General features: G+C 48.1%; 1 pseudogene; it reads left to right on the forward strand.

The window, feature by feature from the left end:
* Window positions 1–470: 470 nt before the first annotated feature.
* Window positions 471–2,290, forward strand: LOC141093954 (zinc finger protein 131-like; annotated as a pseudogene).
* Window positions 2,291–10,363: the final 8,073 nt, after the last annotated feature.

Here is a 10,363-nt window from a genome sequence, read left to right on the forward strand (position 1 = left end):
TTTTTCCATATAATATGGCACAATTATAACTTACCAGAGCTACAGAAACCAAAATATGTTGGTGAGTGGAGGATAGGCGTATTTGTTTGGTATCACAAATCTTGAGGGATCGGTTATTCAAGAGCTTTGAACAGATAAAGGCCAATTTTTAACCTTCCAAATAGGGTAGTTGATCAGTATCTGCAAATACGTCATGTGTATAATACACTATCTAGCATAAATGCCATACTAATTTATAGATATCTCACAATAGATACCATTCCTAAAGCGGTGGATACAAAAGGTCTAATATCCCTTATTTATAGGCAGTTACTGGCCCTACTTTTGATAGTTAAGACAAAATGGGAGGAGGATGTGGGTCCTTTATCTGAGGAGCAATGGGGGAAAATGCTGTATATAACATGTAAACTTTACATGTCGGAGTCACAAAGAATGTTTCACATTCCTCTCATCCATAGAGTATATAAATTCCCAATGTTGTTAAGCACCTGAGAACTCACACAGGGGAGAAGCCTTTTTCATGTTCAGAATGTGGAAAACGTTTTACAGAGAAATCAACACTTGTTACACATCAGGGAACTCACATAGGGGTGAAGCCATTTTCATATACAGAATGTGGAAAATGTTAAGTGAAGAAATCATCTCTTTTTCATCATCAGAGAACTCACACAAGGTAAAAGCCTTTTTCCTGTTCATTGTGGGACAGTTTTAACCCGAAATTACATTTTGCTAAGCGCCAGCAAATTCACACAGGGGAGAGGCCTTTTCCCTGTTCAAAATGTGGGAAATATTTTAACCAGAAAGCGTATTTTGATAGACATCAGAGAATTCACACAGGGGCGAAGCCTTTTTTATATTCCTAATGTGAGAAATGTTTTACTTTGAAAGACACACCTTTAGCAAGAAAAAAATCTTGCTAATAAGTGTCTAATAGACTGGAGACAGCTTCCTGTGACACAGGAGAACAATAAGACAATATCCATCCTGATCACTGAGAGAACTTCTCTCCTCCAGCCCCACACTTATCTAACTGGTGCAGAATAGGAGAGGAAGGTTGAGGGAATTCCACATCCTGAGTGAGCAGCAGAAGAACCTTATACCTGACTTGCTCAAGGATCTGGACCTTTCAGATCATATAACACTGTTTTACATATTTTCAAAAGTTGACAGGTTCAGTTATGAAATGAGCCATTTCTTAATTATTTAGACCTCCTGAATTCAAATCTAACAATGAAAATGTTTAGTTGTCTCTTTGATCTGTCCTCACTAAATGTAGCAGAATTCAGGTAGCTATACAGGCAGCTACACGGCTAAACCGGGGTCCAACAAGGAGACTGTAGGTTGAATCTGTGCTTTATTGAACGTGGTGGTATATTGGCGCAGTGAAACTACAAACAAAAACATATACGCATACAATAAGTAGTGGGTTTATCAGGGATTCAAATATACATAATACAATGTAAATCAACATCTGCACTAGTAGCTAACCAGGGGAGAACTAACTAAGCAGGCTGGTATGAGACAGGAATTGGATACAGGAAGCATAAGTACATACCAGCGATGCTGTCACGAGGGGAGAAAGGAAATGAGATGCTTCCTGACTGCAATCAGAAAGAAAATGGTGGACTGGAGGGAAAATGGGGCTGAACTAACCATAATCCTTTGCAAAAGTCTACTAGAATGCATTGCAATCTTACCAGAATGCACTGCAAATGGAGGGAAATAGCAAAGTAAAAGTAAAATACACAATAATACTGCGGTTATGACTCTGGTCACTAGATGGAGCCAGAAAACACTATAAACATTATCAAGCAGAACAATCAGGGATTATGAATTAAATGTCGGAGACAGAACACTCTTGTTTCTTTGATATGAAAGAGTTTTACTTTTACTGCTACATATAATAAATGCATAAAAGTTTCAGTACTTTGAAACATTATTATTTTTGCAAATATAAAGATGCAGAGTATTTTGTTATGCCAATTTTTAACATTTATTTAGAGGAATTTTAGCAACAATTCAAATAACTTAAATTTGTCTAAACACTATTGTGAATTAAAAACAGTTAAAGAAATTGCACTACAACATTTGTTCCTCATTCAGTGACCATTCTTTATTTGTCTCTTGTACTCCTGTATCAGATCATCTCTTAAGATATGTGCACATGATGCGGATTCGTGGAGGGATCTGCAGCAGATTTGGCCCTCAATCCTCAACGTGTGCACATACCCTTAGAATTGTCCAATAGTAATCTGCAAACATTGATGGAATCCATTTTCCTTGATATCTTTTCTCCATAGCAGCAATATCTTGGTGAAATCTCTCACCGTTCTCGTTGCTCACTGCTCCGCAGTTTTGTGGGAAGAAGCTTAGATGCAAATGTAAGAAATTAATCTTTAAGTTCGTTACAGTAAAGATCCTTACATGTTTTGAGGAGATAAGCACTAGCATGGGGTTCCCGTGCTGGAACTGCCTCAGCCTCGCTGGTTGGTTATAGACCCTTGTCTGTGCCTCCTGTGCCTGGAGAAGATTCTCCTTTATGATAGGCATTACTTTCGCCATGCTCTCCTGCAGCTGCGGAGCACAGAATACTATTAGAAAGAAGGAAAAATACACAAGACGATAATACACAGATGAGAATAATAGAGAGGAAATATTGGAGAACAATACATGTAATATTCATATGGATCCAATCATTGTTTTATTAAAAGAATCTACTTATCAAATGAACCAAAACATGATGGAACAAAGCTCCACTCCGTACACACATGGCTCCGCTCCGTACACATCGTACACACACGGGTCTGATCAGTACATGTGTGGCAGCCCCAGGAGCATGGTTGCCACAGTGACCTTACCTCCCTGTAATCCCTGTAAGGGAGAGTGATGTCATGCCTTTAAGCAGAGAAAGGATCTCTTTATCAGGTAGTTCCAGCACACAACACAATTCCTATTCCAGGCCAACAGGGGGAGCTCTGAACCTAACCACAGAGGATCTGCTCTCTGTGGTCAGGAATAGGAAGTTAGAGTAGTTGAAGTGTGGACAGGGAAGAGAGAGGACGTGGGAGAGAGGAGCTGGAGATTGGAGCTATAGCAGAGCTCATCTCCAAACTTAAGCGCCAGAAACTGGGTGACGGAATCCGAGGCTGTGTGGATGCTAAAAGTCCCGGCTGCAAATACCCTGTTCCCAACTGAGACTCGACAACACAGCAGCACATGTGTGAGCCAGAGAAAGGAGGCTAAAGCTGCCTGTCATGTGAGTGGTGTTCTAAGTAACAGACAGACAGAGGAACTTGAGTGGTGTTCACAACCGCAAGTACTTCAGAATAGCGCTAGAAAGGAGACCTCACAACCGCTCTATATAGAGAGATTCCCAAATTGCTTCCAGGCTGACCAAAAACTGTACCATCTGCAACTTGAAACCTGGACTGTACCTACAAAGCTCCATAAGGGTACGTGCAGACGCTGCAGATTGGGGTGCGGATTTGCCGCCGTGGATTTTGTAAATGTCAATTGTTTCTGCGGATTGGGGTGCGGATTTGGCCACGTGGATTTTGTAAATGTCAATGATTTCAAAACCGCGGAAAAATCCGCACCGTCTGCACAGCGGTTTTTTATTCCCATAGGGAATAATGGTACTGTACAGCGCAGCAAAAACTGCTGCGGACCCGCAGCGGCCAAATCTGCTGTGGAACCGCAGCAGAATCCGCATCATGTGCACACACCCTAAAAGATAAAGGAAACTGCACTCTATTTTGTCCATTGAATTCTTCTTGTGTCACCTTCTCAGCACTTCTACATCCCTTGCTCCACAGTACATCACCATCTATTCATCAACATCTTTCATCTACACTGGGACAAAGCTCTCCCTGTGGGGAACTCTACCAGCTCTGCTGCATCACATCATCTGTCACAGAGGATCTGCACTACAGCGCTGGTCACTATTGATCAGATACCACGGGTGGCATCACAAACTCATTACAAAAACTCTTTATTTTTCAATCCCTTATAAATACACCACTTTTATTGGATGCCCAGGGCAACGCACTAGGTCACTGCTACTGTGACACTGCCCCTTTAAGAAGCGGACTGGTACCTGTACCCCACTTGACCTGGCGGGCGCTCCAACTTGGTGTGTCACACAGGATATCGAAGCCCGGTATCATCGGGTCCTGTGTGGCAGAGACTGTACTGTGTGCCATAGACTGTATTGAATTGTGCAATTGCTGCCATTATAACGCCACATGGTGCGCGGGAAGCAAAAGGGGCGTGCCATCGTAGGCGGAGCCTGAGAGAGCGCGAAAAGAGAAGGGCTGGGCGTGAAGACATCAGCTGGCAGGGAGCAGCAATCCTGGTGCACACCGTTAATCCAGCCTGGTAAGCCAGTGGAAATTCAGAGCCTGGCTAAGGTTAACTAGGGGGGAAGAGAATGTCTAATGCGGAAGAAGATTTAGCGGTGGACGCCGCTGTAGCCCCCATAGCGCCGCAAGATGCAGGGACAGGTGCAGCTGCAGCCACGAAAGCACAGCAGAATCCAGCAGCCGGCACAGCTCCCAGAGCGCAGCAAGATCTGGCAACCACCGCTGCAGTCCCCATAATGCCGCTATCAATGCCATATATACTGGGAGCGGCCTGGCTATTGCAATACTCAGGGGATTCACATACCCTGAGCGATTTCAAGGAGAGACTGTGCAGTTTATTTGAGGTGTATCCTCTGTCTGAAAGACAAAAAGTAAACATTCTCATTGGACAGTTTACTTATCTTTGAGCTGCACCAGTTAAGTCCTGGCAGGACACTGATAAAGAGACTGTCAAACAAGTTCTGGCTAAGCTGAGGAGCACCTTTGACACCCGCACTGCAGCAGAAATAAAAATGAGGTTCTTTGGGTGCAAGCAAAGAGTGCAGGACAGTGTACGGGATTATGCTCTTAACCTTCAGGAGGCGCTCTGGGCCATCAAGCAGATTGACCCAGACAGCATGAGGCAAGGAGACAAATTGTTAGAGGAGCAATTTATTGAGGTACTCCTATCCAGCACCCACAGTGCACAGCTGTGCATCATAGCCCTACAGAACCCTGATCTAGACTTTGCAGACTTTAAAGACAGGGCTATCCGGGTGCTGCATGAACCAAATATCAGCCGCCCAGTGCCCCTTAGGTGCCCAACAATTAATAACCACCAAGAGGCAGCATCCTTTCCCTCAAATCCCTATTGAGGCTGACGCACAATCTCTGGATAATGAGCCATTGGCAGAACTGCGCCTTCAGATCCAAGAGCTGACCAAAAATATGCCTGCACTTGCCAAAACCGTGCAGTCCATGCAAGTGCCTCCAAAGGAGAAGGTCCAGCTGGCCTCCATTCCAGAGGATGTCCCATGGCTACGGAAGAAGAGGATCCCACCGATCAGAGGGAGAGACAACGATCGTTATGACCAGAACGGACGTCCCATCTGCCGCCGCTGCAGCAAAGCAGGCCACATTGCAAGATTCTGTTATTTAAATGAGCGACCCCTGGAGCAGAGGGCCAGCCCCCAGGGGTAGGACAGCCAGGCCCAAAGAACTGGCGAGCCAAGTACGTTGGAGGACGACCGATCCTCCCAGTGGTGATTGACGGCATCCCCATGAACGCTTTACTGGACACCGGCTCTCAGGTGACAGCTATGCCATATATTCTTTACAAACGGTATTGGGCTGACTCTGAACTTACTTGCGGCCCACGTGATGAGCTGACAGTACACAAGTGGAGTGTAAAGAGATGACCTTTAAAGTGGGGAGAGTAGAATTAAAATCTCAAGGTCTGATAGTTGTAGAGTTTGATCAACGAGAATGTAATCCAATGATGACCTTAGGTACTAATGTGATGGAAAATTGTCTTGCCGAGGTTCTTGTTTTGTTGCAACAGGTAGCTGAGACTGCTGGTTCCAGTGAGCAATGGGTCAGGCAAAAGGAGATCAAGGCCCTGATGCAAAGACAGAAGGTAGAGCTATCTGGCGGAGAAGTTGGCAGCGTCAGAATGAGGGATTAATTCCCCATTGCAATACCCCCAAAAAGTGAAATGTTGATTTGGTGTCGGGCAGCCATAGGCCTCAGAGGAAGAGATTACCAAGCCTTGGTAGAACCAGTGTACTCTGATAGGCACACTGTCCTGACAGCCAGTGCGGTAGTTAATGTCCGCAAGGGCAGGGTACCTGTACGCATCTTAAATTGTGGGGAGGAGGAGGCCACAATACCTCAGTACGCCACAATTGCTAAGCTGTTCACTGTCAATAGCAACACAATTCAGACAGCAGAACCCTTGGTCTCATCCGACAAGGCAGAAGACAATGGTTCTGCAAAACAGCTGGAGGAGTGGTGTCAGCAGCTACATGTGGGCACTGACTCCACCCATTCACACCAAAAGAATGGGGCTTACTGAGTGGCTCAAGAGTTTGAACGGGTATTCAGCAAACACCCTTTAGACTTTGGGAAGGCAAAAGGGATCCAACACCATATCCCCACTGGAGATCATCCACCCATTAAAGAGAGGTACCAGCCTATACCCCCAACACAATATCAATGTGCCAAGAGTATGTTGCAGGAGATGAAGGAAGCTGGGGTAATCAGAAATAGTTGTAGCCCCTGGACAGCTCTAATAGTCTTTGAAAAAGAAAGATGGTACCATGAGAATGTTTGTTGATTACAGGAAAATTAACAGCATTACACATAAGGATATCTACCTATTACCCAGAATTGAAGAGTCATAAGCTGCACTGTAAACTGCTAATTATATTTCTACCTTAGATCTCACTAGTGGGTATTGGCAGGTTCCCGTGGCAGAGGCAGACAAAGAGAAAACAGCGTTTACTACCCCAATGGGTCTCTGTGAGTTTAACTACATCCGTTCGGGCTCAGCACAGCCCCAGGGACGTTTCAAAGGCTAATGGAGTGCTGTCTTGGACACAAGAACTTCGAAACAGTTCTGTTGTGCCTTGATGACATCATTGTCTTCTCCAAGACTTATGAAGACCATTTGGAGCACCTGGCTGAGGTGTTCAAAGTCCTGTCCAACTTGAAACCTGAAAGTGAAGCTGTCCAAATGCAGTACCTGGGCCACGTAGCGAGCGCAGAAGGCGTGGCACCGGACCCCAACAAAGTCACTGTTATCTGGGATTGGCAGAGGCCTAGCAACATCCATGAAATACGCCAATCCCTCGGGTTGGTAGGCTACTACCGAAGGTTCATCAAGGGCTTCCCTGAACTAGCAGCACCCATGCAAAATCTTCTCGTGGACCAGCCCAAGAAAGCCAGGAAGTAGAGTCCTACATTTGACTAGAATGAGGAACTGGAAAAGTCCTTCCCTTGCTTGAAGTTGGCTCTCACGGGAGATGAAGTTCTGGCCTACCCAGACTATGACCAACCATTTGTCCTTTTTACTGATGCCAGCAACGTGGGACTGGGAACAGTACTATCACAGATACAGAACGGCAAAGAACAAGTGATCTCCTATGCTAGCAGGAAGCTTCGTCCCACGGAAAGGAACCCTGACAACTACAGTTCCTTTAAACTGGAGTTCTTCGCTATAGTCTGTGCTGTGACTGAACGATTCAAACACTACCTAGCTACGGCCAAGTTTACCATCTTGACGGACAACAACCCGCTGACTCACTTGGAAACCTCAAAGCTAGGTACACTGGAGCTGCGATGGATGGCCTGGCTGTCCAACTATGAGTTTACCATCAAGTACCGAGCCAGGCACAAGAATGCCAATGCTGATGCACTGTCCAGAATGCCCAATCTGCCAGATGGGGGAGAAGATCCTGAAGCACTCGAAGAAATCAATTTACCTGCCTTTCACTGACCAATTGCAGCCCAATGCGCCTAAGGAGTGAAAAACAAGCGCTGCATCATGGAAGAGGCCACGCTAAACCCATTGTGTCACAGCCACCGCTGAGACTTACCCGCAGGGTCCTGTGCGCACCTCCCGGTGCGCACCCGCTCCCCGGCGTGTCCCCGCTGCTGACCTCCGGCCTCCCCGACGTCGCTCACACACTCCTCTGGCCGGAGCTCTGACGGTGTCATGTGACACGGTGGCCCCGCCCCCAACATGGCGGCGCCCTTCGCCTATTTCTGCCAGGCGTCTCCCCAGGTAAGACGCCTGTGTATCGTTCCCGGGCTGCTGTCCTTCTGGCCAGCACTCTGTTCGTTCTCAGGCCCCTCTGCGCTGCATCTCCTAGCTCCGCTTACTTTAGGTTCTTCTGCTGCTCTCTTCCTGGGTGCGCTCCTCTGGCTGTCCTGTTTTCCCTGCCTTCTTCCCAGTTGTGCTACCTCCCTGTGTACTCCTCGTCCGTGCCTTCTCTTACCCTCTTTCTCTTTTACAGCCTCCAGCCACTACCTGCTTCGTACCCCTCCAGGCTCCTATCACTGTACTCCCGTTCCGCTGCTCCGCTGACTCTCCCCCATAGTTCCCTGGTGCTCACCCAGTCGTCCCTTTGGCTCCGGCTGTCGCGGTTCCATCCCTTGTGGGCCTGCCCCTAACACTCCCTGTATAGGGGGTGGCTCCACCTGGTCCAGCTCGTCCGCAGGGGCTCTGGAGCCGCGACCCAGAGGGTCCACTCCTTGTTGCCATCCGTAACACACTCCGTAACAGATACACAGGCCATGGACCCCGCTGGAGTCACGGCTACTCAGAAGGAGTTACTTTTCTTACGCGAAAATCAAACGCGCATAATGTCCTTCATGAAATCGATGGACGCGCGTCTCTCCGCTCTCCAAACTGCCGATCCTGGTAATGCAGCCCAGCTGGCTGGCTTACAGCAAGAGTTAGCGCAGCAGCGGGACGCACAAAGTCACATCCTCAGCTACATGGCTTCAGTTGATGGCCGCTTACTTGCGCTCCAGGCTGCCGCAGCCGCTCCTCCTCCCGTTGCTGGTCCCCATCCCCTTCCACGGTTGGCCAAACCACCCCGCTAAACTATGCCGAGGCTTCCTGAATCAGTGTCGCCTCCACTTCGAGTTGCAGCCTCAAGCATACCCCACGGATCGCTCTAGAGTGGCCTTCATAATCTCCCACCTCGAGGGGGACGCCTTGGCGTGGGTAAATCCCCTCTGGGAGCGTGATGACCCCCTGGTTGCCCATTTGTCAAATTTTTTGGACACGTTTCGCCGCGTATTCGACGAGCCAGGTCGTCTCGCCTCCACCACCGAATCTCTGTTCAGTTTATGTCAGGGGTCCCTAACCGTGGGGCAGTATGCCATCCAATTCCGGACACTATCGTCCGATTTGGGTTGGAACAATGAGGCTTTGGTAGGAGCCTTCTGGAGGGGACTTTCGGGTCGGATAAAGGACGAGTTGGCAGGCCGCGACACTCCCACGGCTCTTGAGGATCTAATCTCGTTGGCTACCCGAATTGATCTGCGGTTCCAGGAACGAGCTAGGGAGAGAAGACTCACGCGCCCGTTGCCATCTCCTCGCAGACCACACAGTCCTCGGTCTAGGGCTTTTCCCTCCGTGTCTGGACCCAAGCCTATGCAAGTAGATCACTTGAGACTCTCCAAGCAACGGCGAAAGGAGAGAAGTTCTCAGGGCTTATGTTTCTACTGCGGTAGCGGGTCTCATTTGCTCCGTGCCTGCCCGGATCGTCCGGAAAACTTCTCCGCCTAGGTCAGGTAAGAGAGGCCTCCCTAGGTGTGCATGATTCCTCTCAACCCCTTTCTCTATCTGTCCTATTGCATGTGGGTGGCAAGCGGGTCTCCTTGGCGGCCTACGTGGATTCTGGCGCCGCTGGGAATTTTATTAGACTTGATGTAGTCTCCAAATTTTCGGTTCCTGTAAAGGCTCTCGAGAACCCCCAAGTCCTTGCATCCGTAGACGGTAATCCCTTGCAAGAGACCGTCAAGTTAGTTACACACGAGGTCGAGCTTCAGATTGGCGCCTTGCACAAGGAGAGAATCTCGTTTTTTGTTTTAGCCGGTATCTCTCATCCTATTCTCCTTGGTCTTCCCTGGTTGCGACTCCATGAACCCACTTTGGATTGGCATAATGGTAATGTTTTGTGCTGGGGGGACTCTTGTCGGTCTCGGTGTCTGCAGCCGGTGCATCCCGTAGGTGTTCCCCGTCTTCCCCCTGGTCCCTCTAGTTTGCCGCCCGCATATCGGGCCTACGTGGATGTCTTCGACAAGAAAGAGGCTGAAGTTCTTTCACCTCACCGACCGTATGACTGCCCTATCGAGCTCATTCCTGGTGCCACTCCTCCCCGCGGCAGAATTTTTCCTCTTTCTTTAGCCGAGACGCAGGCTATGTCAGAGTACATCCAAGAGAACTTAGCCAAAGGCTTCATTCGAAAATCGTCCTCGCCTGCTGGTGCCGGCTTCTTTTTTGTGAAGAA

This window comes from Dendrobates tinctorius, unplaced genomic scaffold, assembly GCF_039654945.1.
Source record: "Dendrobates tinctorius isolate UK_male_01 unplaced genomic scaffold, ASM3965494v1 ptg000063l, whole genome shotgun sequence".
Taxonomy (NCBI): domain Eukaryota; kingdom Metazoa; phylum Chordata; class Amphibia; order Anura; family Dendrobatidae; genus Dendrobates; species Dendrobates tinctorius.